This window comes from Pectinophora gossypiella, chromosome 12, assembly GCF_024362695.1.
Source record: "Pectinophora gossypiella chromosome 12, ilPecGoss1.1, whole genome shotgun sequence".
Taxonomy (NCBI): domain Eukaryota; kingdom Metazoa; phylum Arthropoda; class Insecta; order Lepidoptera; family Gelechiidae; genus Pectinophora; species Pectinophora gossypiella.
Genome location: NC_065415.1, coordinates 6,587,788 through 6,613,690, shown reverse-complemented (window position 1 = coordinate 6,613,690; position 25,903 = coordinate 6,587,788). Strand labels below are relative to the sequence as shown.

The following is a 25,903-nucleotide window of genomic DNA, read 5'->3' as shown; positions in this document are numbered from 1 at the left end:
CGAGCATTAATATGTACACACTTTGGTACCATGTCACATTAACTTTTTTGACAAATTGAACTGTAAGTCTCACTAAATGTCAAATATTTTAGTGCAACAGTCCTAAAGTGGGTACATTATATTGCTCATGACTATACCTATTGGGCGTTACAGCTCATAACGAAAACTTTGAGGGATAATTCAGACCATAATTCTGAGTTGATATCAAGTGGAATTTTGAGCCGTCTATCAATATTTTATGTCATAATTTTGAATTTGCGAGTTTTTGGTGAAAGCATTCTAATCTCTACGATACTTTATACTTAATAGCTTTAAGGTCAATGCTTACTTTAATAGATAGAAAGATAGATTGATAAAATACTTTATTGAGCACAATGGACACAAAGTGCAGAAATAAGGTCAACAAATACAAAAAGACACATTAAGCAGTCTTATTAACCATGCAGAAATTTCTATCAGGCAACAACATCACCAGCAATTAAAATGACGATGTTCCTCAGTGTACATTAAGAATTCATTCATTCACATACAACACCAACGTGGTATTGTTAATTAGGAAAATCCGACATTTACTTAATTGACTATTTAATTAAAGATGTAGATTACTTGGGAATTTACACTTAATGCCCTTTATGGTTTTGGCTGAAGTCATACTCGTATACGCACTGTTGAGCATTTCGATTTCTACACATACATAAACTCACGCCTATTTACCACCGGGGTAAGCAGAGACTATAGAATTCCATTTGCTTCGATCACGACACATTTCTCTTGCTTCCTCCACATTCATCAATCGCTTCATACAAGCACGCCGGTTCAGAGTAGATTCATTCTCTCATTATATATTTTTTATTAGAGACTAAACCTTTTCTAATGAGATCTCCAATTTGGTCAATGTAAGTCCTTCTAGTTCTTCGATTTCTATACTAAAGGAAATTTTATACACGTCGAGGGATTGTAATATCCTTTGAAGTTGGACTTGCTATCGTGTGAAAGATTTTGTATTCATGTTATGTTTCATAGATTTCTCAGAGTGGGACGAACATAAGGATGGTCGCTAAGTACATCACATAGCGTCACTCGGGGGTGTTAAAAAATAACGGTTCAAAATAAATTATAAAAACGATTTATTATAAAAATAATAAACCGTTTCATACTTAAAGGTCGGCTATAAACCAAAGCGGTACCGTAATTTTATACTGGTATCGTAACCGCATCCTGAAGATAGTTAAAACGTCTTTTGCTGCTTATTATCTCGTATAAATCATGGCCCGAGAGATTGTTTATTGATATAATGTTATTGTTATCAATAATTTATAATTTTACATGATAATTTTGTACAACAAAGATTTTTTTTTTAATTGTATAATATATAAGAAGGTGCTTATTAAAATATCTTTCGCTATTACGGAGGTGAAAAAGTCAACCATTTTTAAATTTCAATGTTACTACTCTAGCCAGCTAAGAGCCGTGGTTGCCCAGTTGGTAGGACATTGCCTCTCACTTTGAGGTCGCAGGTTTGAATCCAGCACAGGCCTAAACCAATGATTGTCGAATTTGTTTTTGAATTCATGTTTGGATCACAAATGCTTATCACGTGTTCAGCGGTGAAGGAAAACATCGTGAGGAAACCCAATTCCCGAGAAATGCATTTTGGGAGGTATGTGACCTAACCTGTATTGGGTTGGTTTTCCCTTCGCAGGTTGGAAGGTCAGGCAGGCAGACGCTTCTGTAAAAAACGGGACCAGTCAAATCTTCAGGATAGGTAAGCGGACCCTGTAAAAACGGGATAATGCTAGGGAGATGATGACTTATCTAGCCAGCTAATAGAAGTCTGCCACTAAATCTGTTGCTAAATTCAATTACGGGTCGTGTTCATTCAATTAACTCCCGTTTGTAAATTACCCGTTCGGTCCACATTCCTAACGTAATTATGCAAGCGTTCAATGGATCCGTAAAAATTCATGGCGCAGAATTCGCAACGTCAGGAGTGATGATCACTAAAACGAATTGAATTGCCAATATTCAGAAGAGCTGGAATAGTACTTGGCTCTCATTCAAAATTCATAGATGCATAAGTTTTATCCAATGATTTTCAAAGGATTTAAAAGGCTGTCGTGAACCATACATAATCATGTAAGGTCACGAATTATCTGAATTCTGAATCACATTCCAAAAGTGAAATGTGTCATAGTTATATGAAATACCTATGGGGCAAAATACCCACAAATGGGCAACATGCCCATAGCTGTCTAAATATAGGGTAAAAAACCACGATGTTAGAATATGTGATTAGAATGTTTCATAGTTATATGAATACCTATGGGGCAAAATACCCACAAATGGACAACGTGCCCATAGCTGTCTGAATATAGGGTAAAAAACCCATGATGTTTGAATATGGGGTGAAACCCCGCGAATGGCCTCCAACCGCCCCTTACAGCCATCCCTGTCCACCTGATTGCCTTGATAAATTCATCTGATTACCTGATAAATCACCACAACGATATTAACTACTGCAATGTTTTAGTGTTTGTTTTACTATCCGTTTTACTGTTTACTGTCTGTTGTTCTCTTTATCAATTTGTATCAGATAATACAAATATAGCATAACTGACATCTAAGTAATTAGGAAAATATATAAGTATTATAAGACTTAACTGAATATTCTTCCTGCGCATCGACAGGAAGTCTGATAAAACTGTTGTTGATTGTTATACCTGAAAACACACTGTTACTTCTCTAATCTGTTTCTGAATAATCTGAATATTCACTGATTTCTGTTCTCTCCTCTTAATGCAATTTCATTTGTTCCCTTTGTCGATTTATATCAAATAATACAAATACCTATAGCATAACTGATATCTACGTAATTAGGAAAATGTATAAGTATTATTAGACTTAACTTGGGGGAGGCTTATACCCAGCAGTTGGGCGTCGTACGGCTGATGATGATGATAAGACTTAACTGAATATTCTTCCTGCGCATCGACAGGAAATCTAATAAAACTGTTGTTGATTGTTCTATCTGAAAATACACTGTTATTTCTGCTCTGATTTGTTTCTGAATAATCTGAATGTTCACTGATTTCTGTTCTCTGTTCTAATGCACCTTCTTTTGTTCTCTGAAAATTATTTAGTTTTTTCGTAATGACAGCCCGCCAAAAGCATCAACTTTTTTCTGGCCAGTGTTATTATGACATATATAACCTACAAATCGATTACTCACTCGAGTAAAAATAAAATCGATATGATGCATTTTAATATTATTATGAATTTGATTATTTAAATTCGAGAACTGATTACAGTTCGAGACAAAGGCGTCGTGAACCTGTTCTTTGGGACATATCGCCTGAAGGTTGTTGATATCGTAGTAAAAACTTAAATAGTTTACTTTGCAAAAAAATACTTAGCTACAAGCATAAACAAGACACTTATGTTGTATTTTTGCATTGCGACAATGTAATTACACTCATTATTCTAATAATAATACTTAATCTCGTCATTTTTGACCTTCTAGAACCACTAGTCACCTTTGACATCTCTTCCAGTGGAGTTTACATAGAGATGCAATTTCTATGACATTTTATATAGAGTCTTTTTCGTACATTGTTTTAAGTTTACGCGGTTATTATCATAATTAAAACACATAATAACGGGGTCTTACCGCGTTTATAGCAGAGATATGAGACTCCCGATATTTCGACACTGTTGCAAGTGCCATGATCACTGGATGACTGATGAGATTGAAGTGGAGTAGGTAGATCCATAATTTTCTACGGGTAGACATATTTATTGAGTCTTTTTCGTGTTTGCAATTGACTTAAATGATCCGTTTTTATCAAATTGAAACCTACGTTTCCTTTAGCATATCTATACGTCTAAATAAATTAGATAAGGCACAATAAAATAATTTTGATTGAGAAACGATTAGCCCTGACATACAATTTTATTAGCCCTGTCTAGAAAGGTATTTATGAAGTCAATATCACGAGGTTAACAAAATAATAGTAATAAAAAAGAAAGGTTTTGCTACTATTACTAGCTTTGGTTTATTGAAACAAATGCCTTGTCCAAGCAGATGAGAGGAAGCGCTCTTCACTTATCAGGATCGGGTGAATGTCATAAACGTAATTAGAATCTCTTTGACAAAGCGGTAAATGAAATATAAAAACCATTACAAGGCAACTATAAACTCGTAATTGGGACAAAACCTTCATGGATTGATACTAAGAGGTACTATATTTGAACACACGTGTTTAGTTCAAGTAATTATATGTATTGTTATAATATATTATAATACAGTCCATCCAATCCTATATGGGTTTTTACAATATTCCATGAATAAAAACAACTGGGTAGCTCCCAGTAAGTACTGGATAGAATGGTTTGAATCATTCATGAATTCGATGAATAATCAGATCGTTATCCAGATTAAAATTCAAAAACAGAATTAGATTCAATTTTATCGTCTATCGTGTGGGTCGTAAAGTGGATTACCAAACTCTCCACCCTGGTGTCAGAGTTACTATTGAGCCGCCGCTGGCCCCTAACATGGCTCATGTAACGACTGCGTACTTACATCAGTAGCAACCAGGACCAACGGCTTAACGTGCCTTCCGAAGCACGGATCATCTTACTTTTGGACAATCATGTGATCGGCAAATCCTACAGTCCTAACTGAAGGGATTACATTGTCATTTTTGTGATATCTTCTCGCCGGGATTCAAATCCGGGACTTCTGGATCGTGAGCCTAACGCTCTACCACTGGACCACACAGACCGTCTAATGCAAAATAATTACCATAAAGCTTTTTAACACAAATAACTTTAATCACTTTTGCAAAACATTATGCACAAAACTGTAGTAGTTACCAACTCATCGTGTATAGCATTTATGACCAATAAAGTGCATTATATGACAGGTTATTATAACCCTTATTAAAGTTGCGGTTTCGCACGACAAAAAGAACATAATCTTCAACTTTACAATGTATGATCCTATATCAGATACTCTCTATGTGAGCCGTGGCTATTATTACTGTACCTAATGTAATGCTCCCAAGGTTCTGTGTTAAAAATACCTAAACCCTTTTATTTTTACCGTATTTCACAATAGATGAGACAATTTTTTTGATTTCCAAACAAACGAAGGCTGATTTTCATGTTCATCAATTATCGTATTTATTGTGTAACAGAATTTGAATTCAGAACTAAATACTTTATGGTTGTTTATTTTACATGGGGCTCAAAACAAAAGCATTCGTTTGCATTCAGAAATGCGATGATTTTTGAGAGACATTAATAAAATAAGAACACCGGAATAAACGGCCTCTGTGGTCCAGTGGTTGACCGTTGGGCTCATGATCCGGAGGCCCGGGTTCGTATCCCGGTGGGGACATATCAAAAAAATTACTTTATGATCCCTAGTTTGGTTAAGACATTACAAGCTGATCACCTGATTGTCCAAAAGTAACATGATCCGTGCTTCGGAATGCACGTTAAGCCGTTGGTCCCGGTTACTACTTACTTATGTAAGTATGTAGTCGTTACATGAGCCATGTCAGCGGCCTTTGGTGGCTCAGTAATAACCCTGACACCAGGGTTGATGAGGGTGGTATTCCACTTTACAACCCATACGATAAGAAGAAGAGTCCGGAATAAAGCGGGTAAACTCAAACGATCATTATTTTCATCGTATTTATTTAAAAAAAGTTTACGTTTTTCATAATGTTTAGTTCATTTTTGCTTTGTGGTTTTCGTAGAGGCACTTCTCAAGTCGTATTGACAATTAAAACTCTACATTAGTTTTTGTAACTTAAAAATACTACGAAAAATTGTATAAATACGGGATAGTACTTACAGAATTTTTCGTCCTTAACGTTTTCCTTGCCTTTGACCAAACAAGTACGAAGCGAAAATGGGGCTTAAAAAGTTCGAGCTACAACGAACGAGTTCCTACTACAAAAGATATTGATGTACATTCCACAGTTCCTAAATAGCTCGTTTGACTACGCCATTACAGTATTGTTCGTAAATTGCAATTGATGTACTAATTGGATTTAACTAATATAGACTTGGTACATGTCACTAGAAATTTGCAGTGTAACAAAACCAGTAGATCAAGTGTATAAAACCTGAATTTAGGAAACTGATGTGCCTAGATTTGTAGTCTTGTTCAACAAGTATTCAAATTATATGTAATATATTCTTTATTTTCTCGTTTTAATCGAATAAAATTTAAAAAAAAACTATTCATCTTCTTTTTGCTAAGTCACTGGACCACAGAGACCGTAACAGTAAAGACCGATCAATCTTATATGACTATATGCCCAGAATGATAAGCAAGGTTTTTTTTTTTTTTCTGCATTTTAGTCCAGCGTAAAAGAGAGAGCCATCAAATTGTGCCTAATTTTTAGCAAATTAAAAGAGGACGACCTAAGCGGAAATTATGTAAGCGAATAAGGGAGAGAGCGCGTGTATTTTGTCTCGCATGCACTTATGCGATGCACATGGTTTTGTATGGGTTTTCGAGGTGTGACCGAAGTCCACGGAAGAAGTCCTGTGTACAATTTATCGTTAAGATATAAAAGTAAGTAAGTATAAGATATATTTTGAAAATATAAATGTTGATATCAAACCTTTCAAGATTTAGTTATTTAAAAATCAGTTGCAAAAAGTAAGAGCGTATAATCAAGGTTTTGGGGATTACCAAAATAAAAAGGATTATAAAAAAACCGTGATGAAAGGATGTTTCTGTAAAAGGGTTGTCACGCCCTTCATAGTTTAAAACCTTCGGTCAACGAGTAAATCTACCAGTCAAAATGTTGAATAGTTAAGTTACCAGATTTCTTGTAGCTAAAGTAGGAAGTAAATACCTATACGTAAGATTGTGTTGTGCATACGCATCATATAATTTCCGGCATGGCCTCGGAGAACGCATGATTTACATCGTACTGTCCAAGGTTCGAAGCTCAGTTTGGGCTTTACTATATTCGACTTTTATGAGTTTGAATTTATGTTTGGATCATAATATACTTCTATGCTGCTACTTTTTTGCTTCTATGCTGTTCTGGGAGCATATAAAAAACATAGAACACGTTCAGCTGCTTCTCTTCCCGGGCATGTCGTAAAAACCGACAGAGGGATTGTGTCCTCTAACATGATGGACTAATGTTATGGGCGATAGGCTGATCCCTTATCACCATAAGGTTCATCATATCCATCTTTGGAATTCGTATCAACAGTGGCTGCAAGTTGTCTTTGATTACTTGTGGCTCTGCCCACCCCATTAGGGATTACGGGCGTGAGTTTATGTATGTATGTATGTATCATAATATAAAAACTCCGGGATTCGAACGCGGGACCTCTGAATCTTGAGCTCTACGCTCAATTAAAGAAAGAAAGAAACGTTTATTATAAAGGGACACCACAGCAACAAATATACAATAAAAACACGGAGTAACACATAACTTACAATCAAACACATAATAAAAAAAAACAACAACATACACGAGAAACACAAACAATCGAGTGTATGGACTGGTCAACGTTGGTGGTGGTGTCCTTTATAAAAGGGCCTCACTCAGCATAAGCCGCGGCGCGAGCCACGACGCTGAATCACGAAGGCCGTTACACAGCATATTAATTACAACCATAGGTTCTTCAAAGTATAACCGATAAACTGGCGCGATTCCAAATTCAGTACAAAACTGCACGAAACTTATTCAATCCACAATAGGTTTATCAGCTCCATTCTTTGAATACTGGTGACAAGAATACGAGATTACTTCATTGTTTCATAGCCTTTAAGTTACCAGCGTTGCGTCACTCATTTGCAAGAGGTAGGTCTATAATTGTTGAAGAATCTCGACTCTATTATTTATAGTACGGTCACGAGCATTAATATGTATACACTTTAGTACCATGTCACATTAACTTTTTTGACAAATTGAACTGTAAGTGTCACTAAATGTCAAATATGTTAGTGCGACAGAGTCCTAAAGTGGGTACATTATATTGCTCATGACTGTACATGGAGTTAATGTCTTGGCACAACGTTTTATCATGTATCAAATTATGTAAAATCCGCGGTAGCCGTGTTCAGAGAACGCGTGACTTACAATCAATCAATCAATCAATCAATCAATAATACTTTATTGCACAACGACATATACAAAGGACATAAACATACGAATAAAAACATAAGTACAATAGGCGGCCTTATTGCTAAATAGCAATTTCTCACGTCGTTTTCTTACGTCGTAGTGTCACGGATTAGAATCCCGGTTCGGGCTCTAAACCACTGCTTGGCGCAGGGGTATGCAGCATACTCCGCCACGCTGCTCCAATGCGGGTTGGTGGAGGTGTTTTTACTACTAATAGCCGGGACCAACGGCTTAACGTGCCCTCCGAAGCACGGAATCATCTTACTTTTTCGGAAAATCAAGTGATTCAAGCCTGAAAAGTCCTTACCAAACAAAGGACAGTCTCACAAAGTGATTTCAACAATGTCCCCATCGGGAACCGAACCCGGACCTCCAGATCGTGAGTCTAACGCTCTAACCACTAGACCAGTTCGACTTTATTACTTTGAATTCATATTTGGATCTTAGATAATTGATATCACGTGGTTTCCAGGAATTGTGTCCAGGTAACTTGCCCTTATGGGACTTAAACATAGCTAACGAGGGGTGGATGTATATGTCATACACCTCTGGCTACCCCTTTAGGGATAGAAGCGTGATGTTATGTTACGTGTTAAATCATGCATTTTTTAATTTTTTTAACTATTTGTTCTTAATAAAGCTTCGTGCACAGAGAGGAAGCGGGATTTTGTTTGCGCTTTCAAGTTGGAGGGATTTATTAAATCTCTGGCCCACTTTTTCCTCTTATAGATTTATCATTTTTCTTTGTTTAGTGATTATATTATTTTCCTAGTATAGATTCTAAATTATTCATAAAAATATACATTATTCATGACCTGTATTAAAATTCTTGAAACCACCTTCCAGATGGCAATTCATCCACGAAAATTGTCCTATGTATAAAATATTTATAAACTTTGCTATAATTTCCATGCTTTGTTTGCTCGCCGTACCTGGCAGACAAGATTTATTACCTATTTTAGCCGGGTCCGTGTTGCTTAGACCTAAACTAAATTTGCCACAACTATTAAATTACGCGGCGTAATAAAATGATACCAAATTCTAAGAAGTAAACTTCGCAACATCCTAAAGGAAATAAATCTCGGAAATTATTTGAGGATAATAGTTCTACCAAAATTACTGGTTTATTTTACTTGTAAAAGGAGGAAGTTTGTTGGACCTTTGTCCTGTTCCAGTTACTTTCTGCTACAATTTCGAAATGAGGAAAATGTAGAGTATCTATATACTATCGTTTTCCTTATTAATTTGGTCTTATGCGGGCCTATTTTATTTTTAGTTGCGTGTTAAAAAATTCAGTAATAAGATGCGCAGATAAAAAAGTACTCACTGCCTGAGTAGATTTAAGTGATGCCCAAACAACATAATGTGTTTTGTACCTATCATACCTATCGCTAAATTCTTAGTTTAAAAGAAAAATAAAAAGTAACATACTAAACTTACTTCGTTTGGAAATCACCGCTACACTATTTATTTCACTTCTTCACAAAAGCTGCATTGACTTGACCTGCGTAACAAAATAATCACATAAACTTTTTTTTAAATTCGAATTAGAATTTAAATATCTTTAAGAAAGAATTTGAAACTTTTTAATTTAATTTCAAATTTTTAATTTTTTTGGTAAACTGTACACACCGTCGCGTGCGCCGTTGAAGGCTTCGGGTTTAAAACTAGTAAAGACCAGGCAATGCATATGGAGCCATTCTCTTCCACCGTCACACCGAAGAGACCGGTTCAAGTGGACGTAATCACACCGCAATCCAGCGATGAATCATAGTCAAAATCAAAGACAACATAGTTAGCGATATGTTTGGAAAAATAACTCCATTTTTCTAGTATATTCTGTGATGAAGATGAAATTTAATAGTCACTTGAATACAAGCATAAGTGCCTTGACAAGTTTAAAATATAAATGTGTTCCAGCGTGGTAACACAATCTATCTTATGGTTTAAATGTACACACAACACATACACAGACGGTAAGCCGTCAATTTATGTGGGTTGCGTCTTTTGGACTGTGGTCTGTAATTATGATTACATAACTTACAAGCTCATGACAGCGCACATGCCATGAGCATGTATCTTGTGTTGCGTCTTATGTCATTACAATACATAAAAAATACCAAAATCGCCAAAAACCTTATAATAAAGCCGACTTCATTTCCGACCAAATATTTAGCTAATGCCATTTGAGTCAAATCAAATAAGTCACGTTAAAAAACAAAAATACTTTTCAATTTGAAAAGAGAATATCTAAATAATAGATAAGTCATTTAATTACGTCATTAATTCAAATTTTATATGTAATTTCCTTTCGATAACTTTTGTTTCCCGACAAAAGTATCTTATATATTACTTGGTTCATATAGTAAGTATAAAGACAAAAAAAATAATATTCATGAAGAACAACAATTCCAAACAGATAAAACGAAGAACACAAAGGAAACTAAAAAACAATCTGGTTTTAAAATCACTGGCGCGTACTGACCGGATTCACAAATTATTTCCTGTCCATGAGCAATAATTACGACCAATAGCGTTCAATTATTACGACACGGTGTAAATGGCATCCAGTGGAATATTTTATAATTAATTTGCGTAAACTAAAAGAAATCATACGCAATGGGATTTCCTACTTATAACGACAAACACAGGTTTCGCTTAATCGATATGATTCGACTATAATTGTATTCTTGGAATACAATTATTTTTAGGTACTTTTGAAAATGTGTTACGTGCCTATCTAGTAGGATACATCGAAACCATACTCTGTAACCATTAGCTATATAATGTTATACCTTTTTGAATTTAGGATAGGTGAGAAGAATCTAATCGATCGAATCAGAAATGAGGAGATCCGCAGGAGAACTAAAGTCGCCGACATAGCTCGGAGAATTGCAAAGCTGAAGTGGCAGTGGGCAGGACACATAGCGAGGAGAACCGATGGCCGCTAGGGCGGAAGGGTTCTGGAGTGGCGACCACGTGTCGGCGACGCTCAGAGGGTAGACCCGCCACAAGGTGGACCGACGATCTGGTGAATGTCGCGGGAAGCCGCTGGATGCGGGCAGCGCAGGACCGATCGTCGTTGAGATCCTTGGGGGAGGCCTATGCCCAGCAGTGGGCGTCGTACGGCTGATGATGATGATGATGAGAAGAATCCTTGAAGTAGTGTGTTAGACAGGACCCCAATTTTCTTAACAGTCAATATTTTATATTCATGGTTCCAAATCCATCCTCGACTGTTATTAAATCCCCTTGTAACCTTATTGCCTCTAAATATGTCCCGCTCGTAGAGTATACTGTAAGTATATTGTGACAAAAAATATGTATTTGAAAGAGATACTATAGAACTACTCAACTAGCTTACAACCGCTACCAGCCAGTAACAATAATGATATCAATTAATTAATGTTACTGGCTGGTAAGCCGTCAATGCATCGAAGCATCGCTTCTAACTTTCAAGGATAGGTAATGCCAAAAATCCCTTATCTCGACGTTTTCCCTTTGTCCAGCATATTAGTAAATGACTTTCGGTGCAAACTAAAGTTAATTTACAAGAGCATAAAATTGAATAAAAATATAAAGCATTTATCGTACCCGAATAAGATATTTTAATTCTTAAAAAAATTCGTTCGCAAAATACGATGATACTTTAGGCCTCTTAAAAGCACCGCCATTGATTTAACAAAAATGTTTTTATTATATACTAGCTTTTGCCCGCGACTTCGTCCGCGTGGCGTGTTATATAAGAGAGATCTTTGTGTGTGTGGGAGTGCATATCAAATTTCAAGCATCTAACTTATACAGTTTAGATTTTTTCATACAATTTTTTTCCCAATAACTCCCATTTTTCAAAATACGGCCAAAAATAAACTTTATATTTACTAAGGTATGCATGCATGCTAGATTGAATCAATTGATTGAATTGATTTTTTTTAATTGATTGTTCATTGAGTTTTAATTTTAATACACACTTCCTCTCTTCCCTTCAACGTTGCTGTGCCCTACAGGGTCCATGTTTTAGTTCCTATGCCTATGTAACACCCCATTGTACTACATGACTACATGGAATGCAATAAATAATTTAATTGAATTGAAAACATCTATCTTACGCCGTTTCGATTTTTTCATACAAATGTTTTTTTACCGCTAACTCCCGTTTCCGTGGGAATTTTGAAATATCCTGTTGCAACTAAGCTTTAAGTTAACTAAGGTACCTGCATGCCAAATTTCGAGCGTCTAACTTAAGCGATTTAGATTTTTCATACAAAAGGATTTTCCCGCTAATTTCCGTTCCCGTGAGAATTTCGGGAATTCCTTTCTTAGTGCACCTCTACGGTACCTAAGCTATGTCCCTTCCAAATTTCAAATGCCTACGTTTAGCCGTTCAGGCTATGCGTTGATATGTCAGTCACTGAGTCAGTCAGTTTCTCCTTTTATTTAGATTTGATTTTTTCATACAAATGTTTTTTCCCGCTAACTACCGTTCCCGTGGGAATTTCGGTAATTCCTTTCTTAGTGCACCTCTACGGTATCTAAGGTACCTGCGTGCCAAATTTCAAACATCTAACTTGAATGGTTTAGATTTTTCATACAAAAGGATTTTCCCGTTAATTCCTGTTCCCGTGGGAATTTCGGGAATTCCTTTCTTAATGCACCTTTACGGTACCTATGGTACCTGCATGCCAAATTTCAAACGTCTAACTTGAGTGGTTTAGATTTTTCATACAAAAGGATTTACCCGCTAATTCCCATTCCCGTGGGAATTTCGGGAATTCCTTTCTTAGTACACCTCTACGGTATCTAAGGTACCTGCATGACAAATTTCAAACATCTAACTTGAATGGTTTAGATTTTTCATACAAAAGGATTTTCCCGCTAATTCCCGTTCCCGTAAGAATTTTGGGAATTCCTTTCTTAGTACACCTCTACGGTATCTATGGTACCTGCATGCCAAATTTCAAATGTCTAACTTGAATGGTTTGGATTTTTCATACAAAAGGATTTTCCCGCTAATTCCCGTTCCCGTGGGAATTTCGGGAATTCCTTTCTTAGTACACCTCTACGGTATCTAAGGTACCTGCATGACAAATTTCAAATATCTAACTTGAATGGTTTAGATTTTTCATACAAAAGGATTTTCCCGCTAATTCCCGTTCTCGTGGGAATTTCGGGAATTCCTTTCTTAATGCACCTCTACGGTACCTAAGGTACTTGCATAACAAATTTCAAACGTCTAACTTGAGTGGTTTAGATTTTTCATACAAAAGGATTTTCCCGCTAATTGCCGTTCCCGTGGGAATTTCGGGAATTCCTTTCTTAGTGCACCTCTACGGTATCTAAGATATCTGCATGCCAAATTTCAAACGTCTAACTTGAGTGGTTTAGATTTTTCATACAAAAGGATTTCCCTTCACTACTCTGCTCCTATTGATTGTAGCGTGATGAAAAGTATACTATGACCTGTCCAGGAGTGTGAAGAATAATTGTACCAAGTTTCATTAAAATCCGTCCAGTAGTTTTTGTTTCTATAAGGAACATACAGACAGACAGACAGACAGACAGACAGACAGACAGACAAAAATTTTACTGATTGCATTTTTGGCATCAGTATCGATCACTTATCACCCCCTGATGGTTATTTTGAAAAAATATTTAATGTACAGAATTGACCTCTCTACAGATTTATTATAAGTATAGATAGATTATATATAATCTGCAAATCAAAGACCATTTAGATTCTAATTCAAATGGGACTTGGCTTTGTTTTTTTATTTCTTAGTAGGTATTCCTACCTAAATATTTAAGTTCTTTAAAGTTGGGATCTGATTATTAACTATCAAGAAAAGAAAATAATTTTAAATCTGAACAACTTTTGCTAATGAAAAACCTCGATCGAAAACAACAATTGGCTTGGTAATACAATTCCATTAGCAGTCTAAAAGCTTTTAAGCAAAAACATTTCGGTCACATTTTAAAATTACTTACTAGAATTAAAACATCCGTCGCGTCGCCTGAATTAGCTACAATAATAATCGTAGCGAGTTTTGTTTTTACCTGAAAAAGATACCTACACACAATATAACTATGTAACTGACACTTGTTATTAAATATAAACAAACAAACAAACCCCCCTTAACAAAACAAAACAAACAAAAAAACATCAAAACAAAAACAAACAAAAAAAAAAACATCCCAAACAGAACAGAACACAACACAGAAAAGAGGGTAAATATCCCTTCATTGAAGGGGAATTTGACCTGGAAATCCAAGGCACAGACGTGGGCGGTAAGAAACTCACCAACCTACGATTTGCAGACGACATCGATCTATTCTCCACTTCAGCCAAAGAACTCAAGATTATGCTGGACGAGCAAAATGAAGAATTGAGGTCGGACTTAAGATGAATCGATCAAAAACACAAATTATGACCAACAGCACCAAGTTAAAGATAAAGTTGGATAAGTAAACCTCTAGGCTATGTTAACCTGGGTTTGATAATAGAAAGACGCGTTCAAAATGCCTGGAAGAGTTTCTAGTCCATGAAGAAGCTAATGAAAGGTGACCTTCTGATACGTCTCAAGCGCAAACTCATTGATGTGTGTATATTGCCCATCCTTACCTATGGTGCGCAAGCATGGGGACTCAAAAGTCCAAACTCAAGTCTTGCCAACGAGCTATGGAGTGCAGTATGTTAGGTGTTAAACTGATCGATCGCGCTCACACTGCGCTCCAGAACTCAAGTAGGAGATGTTGGTGAAAAATCCACTAAACTAAAGTGGGAATGGACGGCACATGTATGCATCCAGAAAAGTGGGCCAAAATTACATCTGATTGGACCCCACAAGATCGTCGGCGTTGAGGCAGACCGCAACGACGATGGAGAGACGAGCTAGACGCCTTCCACCACCAGATTTCCAGGCAGATCGATGCCCAAGTCAGAGAGTGTTGGTAAGAGAAGGGGGAGGGTAAGCAGAAGGGGAAGCTTTGCCCAGCAGTGGGTCATTAATTAGGCTATAAAAAAAAAACATCCCTTATAGAGAACAATTTGCAGACCCTTGGTTTAAAAAATCATTAAATCTTTAGAATAAAATTTGTTTATTAATAAAGATTTGATCAATAGGACCTAGTCTTAAAATATTAATAAAATTATTCAGGGTACTAATTTTAAATTATCTCTAATCAACTAGCTTCTGTACCCACATAATTCATCAGGCCTGATACATCTTTTCGAGATAAATTTATATTATACGTTGTCTAGGAGGCAGATTACAGAATTTACTTGTATGACGAAAATACCATCCACTCATCTTTTCTACTAGATATAGTTGAAAAATCAAAATAATATTTGCAAAAAGACTCTTTAGTTCAATAGATACGTCAAAGAATAGGTACGTGCTTCGCAATATTCATAACATCGCGAACTTTTCCATACCAATAGATATCGGCCCCAAAACCGCAATATCACGTTACAAACGAGTAATTCTAACACGAATATTTTATTCAAAAGGATGACTTCGGACGTCATAATAACATTTGAAACAAAAAGGCCACACTTCCACAAAAAATGAATATTAAAAAGCCAAATTGACGCGCGACTATAAGTGCCTCTTGGCCCCAAAATGGTATAAAAAGGTTTTCAACTTTGCGTGAACACGCGAACAAATAAATGAAAATCAAATACTTGTTTTATTACGGAAAAACCAAGTAATTTATTTGTACTAATATTATTATATCCTCTCCAATCTATGAGAAGTGGGATGTTTGTGATTTTGTTTTTAATAGGCACTCACCTTTTATAAACAAAACATTCTTAATAATTCCTGTAAGTACATGAACCTACTTATATAGGTCTTAAACGTTGTACCGGGTGAGAGCCTTCAGCGCTCCCCATTTGTCCGGCCAAGTAGTTAATGCCATCTGCGGCAATTACAATAAGTCACGTCAAAAAAAAACTTATATAGGTTCTTTCTTTTACACACTAAAGGTCAATTGACAAAATAAGTGTACTCCTTACTTTAGTTATTTTGTTTTAAGTAAAAAAAAATGCTTTTAGCCAAACTGAGGTCCAAATAACAACTTAATAATTACTTAGCCGTTGGTCCCGGTTACTACTTAGTGATGTAAGTATGTAGTCAGGAGCCATATCAGGGGGATTTGGTGGCTCCATAGTAACCTTAGCACCAGAGTTGCTACGGCTGGTATACCACCTAAGAAACCACACGATAGGGGCAGAATAATAACTTATCTACTTATTTCTTATTTAAACTCTATCTCACAAGTTTGTGCTTCTTAATTTGTTTCAAGGTTGTCGGTTGCTAAGCGTTGCCCAAAATTAATAACACAGGAATTGACAACTTGACACCAATAAAATATATCGAACAAAAATAATAATTAATAGAATCGTGTTAAAAACGTTATAAACTTGGTGCTAATGACATCTCTAAGATTTTACAGCATGCCACAAAACGTGTATTCTCATAACAGTATCATTTTTTCAGTTCATTAAGGTTCACAGTTAATATAATAATAGGACCTCTTTTGTTCAACTTTTTATATTACCCTTTTATTCAAATCTGAATATTTAAAAAACTAAGTAGGTATCGTTGTACAATCTTAGTAGAATTAGTTAAGAAATATTTATGAGTTGGAGAAGGGTCCAAAGTTTGAAGAGATTACGGACCTCGGCAGTAAGTTTCCGTTGCCACAAATGAGGTCCACCCTTAAGGAAACTGATTAAACTAAACCGACTCCATTTGGGTTTTACTACGTTAGAAGTTGTTTGTTATAATGCAGTACGATATTTTTAAACAATCATCATAGAGCTATTCACCTTGTTGCAAAGTTGCGGTTTTGTAATATTCCATTAGGCAAACATCTGCCTTTCCATCTTAGTAATAGCTAAAAAGTTTAAAAGGCCAAGTACCCAAGGATCTTCGATTCTCATATTGTTGTTATAAACATTGTATTAAAACTTTAAACCCAAGGTAAAATTATTATTTTAGCATTCTACATAAAATAGTATCGCATAGTGCATGGTTCTCGTACATATCTGTAATTAATCAAATCGCTCAGAATTACGTGGTCGAAATTGGAACAAAATCATCCACAAATTAATTACAGTAAAGAGATTCTGGAAATATGCTGCATCTATAGTCGATTCCTAAGGCTAAGCTCAATGCTTACACAGAATATACTAGAGTATGCCTTACAAAAGAAGTTCTGCGGATTTAAATGGAAGTGAACGATAAGTCATAATAATTCTATGCGGATACTGCGAAGCCAGCGCCGCGGCCGCAGGACTTCTTTCGCGGTGTGGATTTTGTGTCATATACTTGCCAAGACGAAAAAATATAAGTTTAAAAAATTAAACCCGACTACAAGAAAATCTCTTCAAGAAATGAGGAGATCGGTGGCGCAGCGGTTAACGCGCTCGGTCTGCGATTGTTGAAGTAAAGCAACTTTCGCAAACGCCGGTCATAGGATGGGTGACCACAAAAAAAAAGGTTTTCATCTCGAGCTCCTCCGTGCTTCGGAAGGCACGTTAAGCCGTTGGTCCCGGCTGCATTAGCAGTCGTTAATAACCATCAATGCGCACTGGGCCCGCGTGATGGTTTAAGGTCCGATCTCCCTACCCATCCATAGGGAAGGCCCGTGCCCCAGCAGTGGGGACGTTAATGGGCTGATGATGATGAAGATGACAAGAAAATCGAAGATAGCCCAGCGGGGGTGAGGTATTCGGGGGCGGAGAGTTGCCGTTCTTTACGTGGAATTATCCCTTATTCTATGACCATAGTGTGTTAGTGAGATAGGGTAAAACAAACTTATCACACCGCAAAATGAAAGTCTGGCTTAATTAGTATGTGTTCGTAGAGTAAACCTTACCTGACATTGAAACCGCAAAACTGGACAAACCCCGTTTCTATTATTCAAAGCCACGCGAAAGGCAAAAACAGGTAGGTAACATATTTAACTAATTAGCATACAAAGAGAGGTAGATGTTTTCTACCGTTTGCATGTGATTTTAATTTTAAATCATTTCACTGGAACCCATATAATACGTCAAGTTTTTTGACAATGTTTTCTTACTCGTATATTAATATGTACGAGTGTACCAGTAAATACAAACTTGAATTGGGTCGTGTACCTAGTACAAGGTAAAAACATTTTCTTTTTTCTATTTAACTTATTTATGAATTTTAATCAAAAAAAAAAACGTAATAACAAGATCGACATTTTGTCACGTTTTTCTTTGACGTCACAGTGACTATGACTATGACTATGGAATTTGTATGGAAAAGCACACTATTTCATACAAATTCCATAGTCATAGTCATAGTCATTCGTGTTTTGAAGATTATCACTTCGAACTTTATTTTTGATGCTCTATTTTTCACATAATCGTTAAATAACTCGACCATGTTTGTAATGTAACAGGAGCATTGTATTTCAAATAGAGTAATTGTATGAATCAAGAGAGTTATGTGAATTTAATAATACGTTGAATTGATTTAATATAAATTTGGAAACGGTATTATTGAAATGCGAAGGAAACTCATAGCTGAAAACATAAAGCTTAGAATGTGTGTTATTAATGTTGTGTTTATATGTAATAAAGCGTTGTGTATTGTATTGTATTAGAATGTAATTAGAATTCTACTCTTCCAAGTCACTTCCAGTGAAAACCACGCCGAGCGCAGCGCGAATTATATCAAGGGGATAGATATCGTACGACTCGTCATCGTGAGGAAACCCACATTCTCGAGAAATGCATTTTCGGAGCTATGTGACGTAACCTGTATTGGAGTGGTATTCCCTTCGCGGGTCGGAAGGTCAGACAGGAAGACGCTTCTGTAAAAAACCAGAAATGTCAAATCTTCAGCTTGAGTAAGCGGACCCTGTGAGAAGTGGGATAATACTAGGGGGATGATAGACGTCGCACAACTATGTCAAAGCCCTCGATATAATTCACGAATTCACGCAGGCGCGATGGCCGTGCCGCGAGGGTAGGAAAGCTCTTCTCTACTATGCTTTTCTAGACTCTGCGAAAAGTATGACAGTTCAGTTGAAAAAACAGCTTGTCGTGCTAAACAAATCAACTTCAACTTTATGGTTGTATGGCAAGCTTAATAAATCTTTGAAAAGACTGCTCCAACCTGAAGTAAAAAAATAAAATCTTGCGGTTTGTTGAATGTCACCTTTGCTTTTTTTGTCCTGACGCTTAATTAACTTAATATAAAAGTAAAAAAATAAATTATAAACACACAACTTTTAAGTGATTACGTATGTTTTAACCTTGACAGTATGTATTTATTATACAGGAACAAAACACTGTGAAGTAAATACTGCAATTATGTACTATTTATATACTTGATTATACGTGCTACTCATAATGTAACGACAGAGTTATGAAAAAAGTTTAAAAACGAAATTTTAAATAGAAAGTATGAAACAAGAAAATATTTCTCTGGTGCAATTTTTTGTCCTCAGTCGTAACGCCTTGTGAAATGACGTAGTATCAAAAATGTAAAATTGACCTTCAACAAGTTTATAAGTTGAAGAAATGATTCTGATTCTGAATCCGAAATTCTTACCGGCAAACTATCCTACATCTCATCATCATCAGCCGTATGACGCCCATTGCTGGGCATAGGCCTCCTCCAAGGATCTCCACGACGATCGGTCCTGCGCTGCCCGCATCCAGCGGCTTCCCGCGACCTTCACCAGATCGTCGGTCCACCTTGTAGTGGGCCTACCCACTGAGCGTCGTCCGACACGTGGTCGCCACTCCAGAACCTTTCCGCCCCATCGGCCATCGGTTCTCCTCGCTATGTGTCCTGCCCACTGCCACTTCAGCTTTGCAATTCTCCGAGCTATGTCGGTGACTTTAGTTCTCCTGCGGATCTCCTCATTTCTGATTCGATCGAGCAGGGAAATACCGAGCATAGCTCTCTCCATTGCCCGCTGAGCGACACCGAGCCTCCTCACGAGACCCCCGAGCCTCCTCACGAGATCCTACATCTAATAAGTAAAAATCTAATTTATTTTACACCATAGCTACCTACTGTTGATTATTAAATCAGGATAGGTAGGATAGTGATGTTCTAAATATCCGTTATTGGAGTAAACAAACTCTTAGAACAGATTGGTACACATACACAACCTATATACGTCCCACTGGGCACAGGCGTCCCCTCAATCAACCGGAGGAGGTATGGAGCATACTCCACCACGCTGCTCCAATGCGGGCTGGTGGAGGTGTTTTTACGGCTAATAGCCGGGACCAACGGCTTAACGTGCCCTCTGCAACACGGAATCATTTTACTTTTTCGGACAATCAGGTGATTCAAGCCTGAAAAGTCACAAAGTGATTTCGACAATGTCCCCGTCGGGAATCGAACCCGGACCTCCAGATCGTGGGCCTAACGCTCTAACCACTAGACCACGGAGGATGTGATTCAAATATTATACGAGCACGAAGCATACTCATGCTTCTTTGCTGGATTAAGATTAAAATGCGTTTGACTATGATTCACATGAGTCATCCATGGTCATGAGAGCTCTCATCGTGAATGATATCAAAATTGAACCCTAAAAACTTGTCAACAAACGTATAGTTGAGAAAAACAACGTAATGATACTCGCACTTTATTATTTGCAAAAAAAAACTATATAAACACAAGTAAAGAAAATACGTCAGATAAAATATCCCCTAATAAAAATACCCTTTAATCATTGAATCCTTATCTACGAATCGTGCAATATTTGCTTGAGCACTTTAAATACTGACGTAGGTATTGCGCGAGTAAATAAATATTCGTATAAAGGCTTTGTGCTGCTATGAATACCAGATACGTGACAGGCATTAATATAGCCTCTTTTTATATCTAACGACTCGTTTTATTGATGTTTGATGTCAAAGGTATTCTACATCATAAATAAGTAATGAATAAAGTAGAACAAAGTGAGCAAACTTCAACTTGTTATGACGATATGCACTTATAAAGTTACTTGCAGCGTTTCATCCTCAAGCATTATTTATAATAGAAGAAAAAAATTTTATATTTTTTTTTTTATCTTACATAAACATGTAAGAGATATTCATAAAGAAGTATAAAACACAAGATAATAACTATAACGTAAATATCTAAGCAATGTATGTGTAAAGCTGACTTTTACTCTACGTAGCTAGCATAGTATACCATAACACTATGTTATCTAAAGCTTACCCAGACATTTAGCTACCCAGTCAAGTGCAAGCACTAAACTATGATTATTATGCAGCCACGACCAGAATACACCTGCTTCGTCTGCATACAATTAACTGACGACGTCTACAAATTTGCCGGATTACCATCGCGTTGGACACACCAAATGCTGGACTTAAACTGTTACTAATTAAGCTTCACAAGTTTTATTTAAGTGCTTGAATTTCAATTCGACTGTGCCGTGAGGTCTTGAATTTTAATACAGTCTTGCTTTTCGATCGGTAATTATGATGAAGCATGAAACAAGTAGCAATAATAGGGCTGGAGTATGAAACGTTATTAATCATATTGTTTGACAAGTTTTGGGATCCCGTCGGCTTAGACATGTCGGGTAGGTGCGCTGAACTAACAAGGTTAGATTAACAAATATTATGTACTCATAAGTCTAGAGTAGGTAGTGCTGCTCTTGAGTTTGTTTCGCAATTCGAGGACATGACTTTTTGTAAGTAACAAGCTGTTTCAGTGAAGTGTTTTCGAAGTGCTTCAGCACAGTGTTCAGTTTGGTTAGCCAAGTTACAAAAGATTATAATTTATGGGATTAACTTAAGTGATATGTTAATCGCATATATTTTATCACTGTCACTCTCAATTGTCATTATTGGTTTTTGTAAAGGTTTAAGTAGAAAGTGTGTAAACTGGTAAACAAAAATATACAAACCTTACACAAAATTATTAAATAGAAACTATGTAGCCAATCAATTACTTGTTATTAATTATTGTTACGGAAGTGGGTTTCGGGATTAGAAGGAAACTCACTGAGTCCAAGGAGAAACTAATTTATTCACTATACATACGGTACAGCTTCCGTACACGGCTCCGCGGTATACTCCGTCACCGTCACTTTATTTCGCGACACTCGAACACAGCACGAAACACGATACTAGCACTGCACTAAAACTGCGCTTAACACTGTACTTGACACTGCACTTTACACTGCTTAAAACACTGTATTTGATTTCCACTTTTTCTTCACTTTTTCTTATCAGCCTACCACTATCTTAGGGCGTTTTCAAGGTTACCCCATTCGATAGCATAGCCGTACAATAAAATGCGTTCTACAATTTTATTGTCTCAGATCTGAATTAAAGACGTAAGTAAGTAACAATATCAGGTGAATGTCTGTTTTTGAATATGCATGTAAAACATAAAACCACCATCGAATAAACAGTAAACAGAATCAGTCACCACATGACTGACCCTATATAATTGGATAGTTTTCGAAACGGTAACAAAGCTATTTGGATTTTCTCGGAACGGTGTAAGGTTGTGTTTTGAATTGCATCCAATTTAGAGGAAGGGTCGAGATAGAAAGTTTCTTGTCCCTTCCGTTGGAGTACCCTTCAAGCAGTTTCGTTCTTGTTCACACATTATCTGAATACCAACAAGTACAACTGTGGTTGGAGAGGAAAATTCCTACTCGTTTAATCCATATATTTTTTGTTGTGTAACGTCTCACAGCTCGTTTATAAACAGCTTGTGCGACTTCAAGCAATAAAAATACCGTAAGCATTAACCATGTTAAAAAAAATGTTTCGCTAAGCAAGATAATAATCAAAGTTCAAACCACCGCCTTGATCTTACACTAGCCATTTTATCCACACATTTTGCTAGTCTTAAGTTCCTTGACCATAGTCATTCTATTTTTAGATCTCAAATAACAGGTTTTATTCAGTTTGTCGCCTTGTTTGTTACCTTTCGTATATACATTTCGTATAATAGCGTTTGTCGCATATAAACCAACAAAAAGGGATTATACTTCCTTAGTAAACTTAATTTTATTTGCATACAATTTTCCTCAAGAGATATCTAATCCAACCTTTGAGTGATTGTATGCCGGAATGGTAATTCGTTTCTCATTTACTCGATCCCGGTTCTGAGATTCAAAATTTTATTTTCCACAAACACTGCGTGAATAAGCGCCTTGTAAAATTTGAGTAAAAGGAAAAGGCTTTTCAATATTTCTGCTAGTTAACTTTGTCAGGCGCTTTACGAAATGTAAAGAAAGCAAAAAATCCTAAACAGCATTACGCTGGAATGTTTTGAATGTTGTTGTTTTTACCCGACTGAGCAAAAGGGAGGGTTACGTGTTTGACCGCTATGTATGTAAGCATTTATATTTGTATGTGTGTATGTACGTCTGTTCCAACCTAACTTCTAAACCACCTATCAGAATTTAACAAATGAGGTGTCACTAGAAGCGTCTTGATTGTCCGGTAGTTATAGGCTATGTGAAGTCACGTTAAATTCAATGTAGTGCCCTCTAAAGGACTTAAAGTGAGGACGAAAAATATTTTTTCACTTGATCATTGTACTGTATTCATGTGTTATGTCTGATTGTTGAAATTCTAGTTCTGTGCAATAAAGTATATTTGATTTGATTTGATTTTGATTTGATCATTATTATAGACGACGATACGGCTCACCACCTATGACGTTCGTCTAAAAGAAAGCTTGGTGTATTATGGGAACCTCTGACCAGTCCATTTGGGAATATAGTCGTGAGCTTCTGTTATGTTTATTTATTATAATGCCTCAAAAAAAAAAAACAAATAAATAAATAATATTAAATGCCGTACCACTACACAACAAGAACCCTTCAGGCAAGGGTAGCTATATATCAAACCTTTTGAGTTGTGAACGTAAATAAACGCGATTCAAAATGAGGGCCCACGTAAGCTTGAGTGATTTTCTTAGCAAACCCCAACCGCATGGTCTGTTGAACACTGAATAATATCCTTGACTTGTGTATTTTTACTACGTAAAATTTTTACGAGTGTTTCGTCATTTGTGGCCACAGAATCGACTGCCTGTTTGACCTTCCAACCCGCGAAGGGAAAACCAGCACAATACAGGTTAGGTCACACAGCTACGAAAATCATTTCTCGGAAATGTGGGTTTCCTCACGATGATTTCCTTCACCGCTGAGCACGTGATAATCATTTATGATCCAAACATAAATTCGAAAACAAATTCGACAATCATTGGTTTGGACATGTGCCATGCGATGCAGTGAATAAATAATTAATTTACTTTTGGTTTTTCTTATTTATCTCAGCCCCCGCGGCACAGAAAATGCTCCGAGCACGGCGCGAATTATATCGTTGGCTTTGACCAATAGCCGTATACAATGTATTGTGCAGATAGCGTTCGCTGCTATGCTGCGGTATTACCTTGCCCGTTTGATTACCTTTGGATTAAAAAATACATTTTCATTTTTACTTCTCAATGCAATTTCAGTTCAACACAAACACAATAAGCAAAAAAAATCAATATTTATAAGGAAATTGAATCACTTCGATGGAAAATGTTAGAAAAAAGGGCAAATAAAGAAAGATTGTAATGGTAACTTCATTTCGCCTCTTTTATCATCTATACTTTTTCACCGACTTATTAAAAACATCAGCAAGTACAATAACAACAAATTGAAAAAAAAAGGTAAAAGTTTATTTACTTAATAACAACTGAAAGCCACATTATACCTATCTACTTACGTAAGTGTTGTTAGACTAAATTAATACTCAGTAAGTATATTACTTTTAAAGCAATTTAAATTCAGACAAAGTAAAAACAGTATTTTTTACTGAAGTATATGTAACTGATGAGTAAGTGTTCATACAATATTTATAAAATAGTTTTTACAAATTAAAAACTAATCAGACAAAATTGACTAAGGGTCTTAGCCACATTATTTCAAATACGAGTATGCGTCATCGACGGTTTCCTTGAAGTCTAAATACATCCTCGTCCCAATCCTGGACACCTCAGATAAAATTTTAAAGTTGTTTTTTTTTCACACCCCGGACACTTCATACAAAATCTTCGTTTTACACAGACATTTCACATTAACGTTATCGTACACGCGCATCTGCGTGTGTGACGTCTGACGCCCTTACGATTGAAGACTAAAGTAAGTCCGAGGGGGGGAGGGGTGAGGTAAACCTAGCTCAAACGTTGGTGGAGAGCGGAGAGTTGATATACGTAGTTATTATTCCTTATTCTATTTCTAACTCATTTTGGGGAAGGTGAGTTATACACGTCGCACATTCATAAGAAACAATCAACATCCCTATAAATGCATACCAAAACAATGTACTTCGGCAGAGGGCAACGCGTGCGCATGGCAACTCCCGTCTATAATTTCTATGAGAATACATAGATAATATTATTATGAAAATATCACGAAATAAAACTCAATCTCCAATAACCTCAATGACCGACAATTATGTTGATTAGCAGAAATGGGCAATTTACGAAAAAACTTCAGAATTTCGGTCATCAATTATGTGAGAGGCGAACAAAGCGTCCTTTGTTTTTGGACAAAGACACGCCCTATATCTTCACTAATGATAATGGTCATAAGTGATTCGTACAGATTACCAGAAACTGACGAAAATATTTGTTATTTATTGCAAATACTCTATAGTATAGGACCTTCTTTGACGCTGATCTTACTAATGTATCTATTTTTAA

At 36.4% G+C, this 25,903-nt stretch overlaps 1 protein-coding gene across 3 annotated transcripts in view; it reads right to left on the bottom strand.

Annotated features, from left to right (window-relative positions):
• Positions 1-25,903, bottom strand: part of LOC126371088 (uncharacterized) — a 421,730-nt gene that overhangs the window by 32,694 nt on the left and 363,133 nt on the right. Inside the window, exons 1-2 of one of the 3 annotated variants that reach the window (XM_050016287.1) lie at positions 9,801-9,915; positions 9,609-9,672 (exon numbers count right to left, since the gene is read on the bottom strand). The exons of the other annotated variants lie outside the window; for them this stretch is intronic. The gene's annotated coding sequence lies outside the window, so the exon portion shown is untranslated. Of the gene's footprint in view, positions 1-9,608; positions 9,673-9,800; positions 9,916-25,903 lie in introns of those variants that run through there. 3 annotated transcript variants of the gene reach the window in all.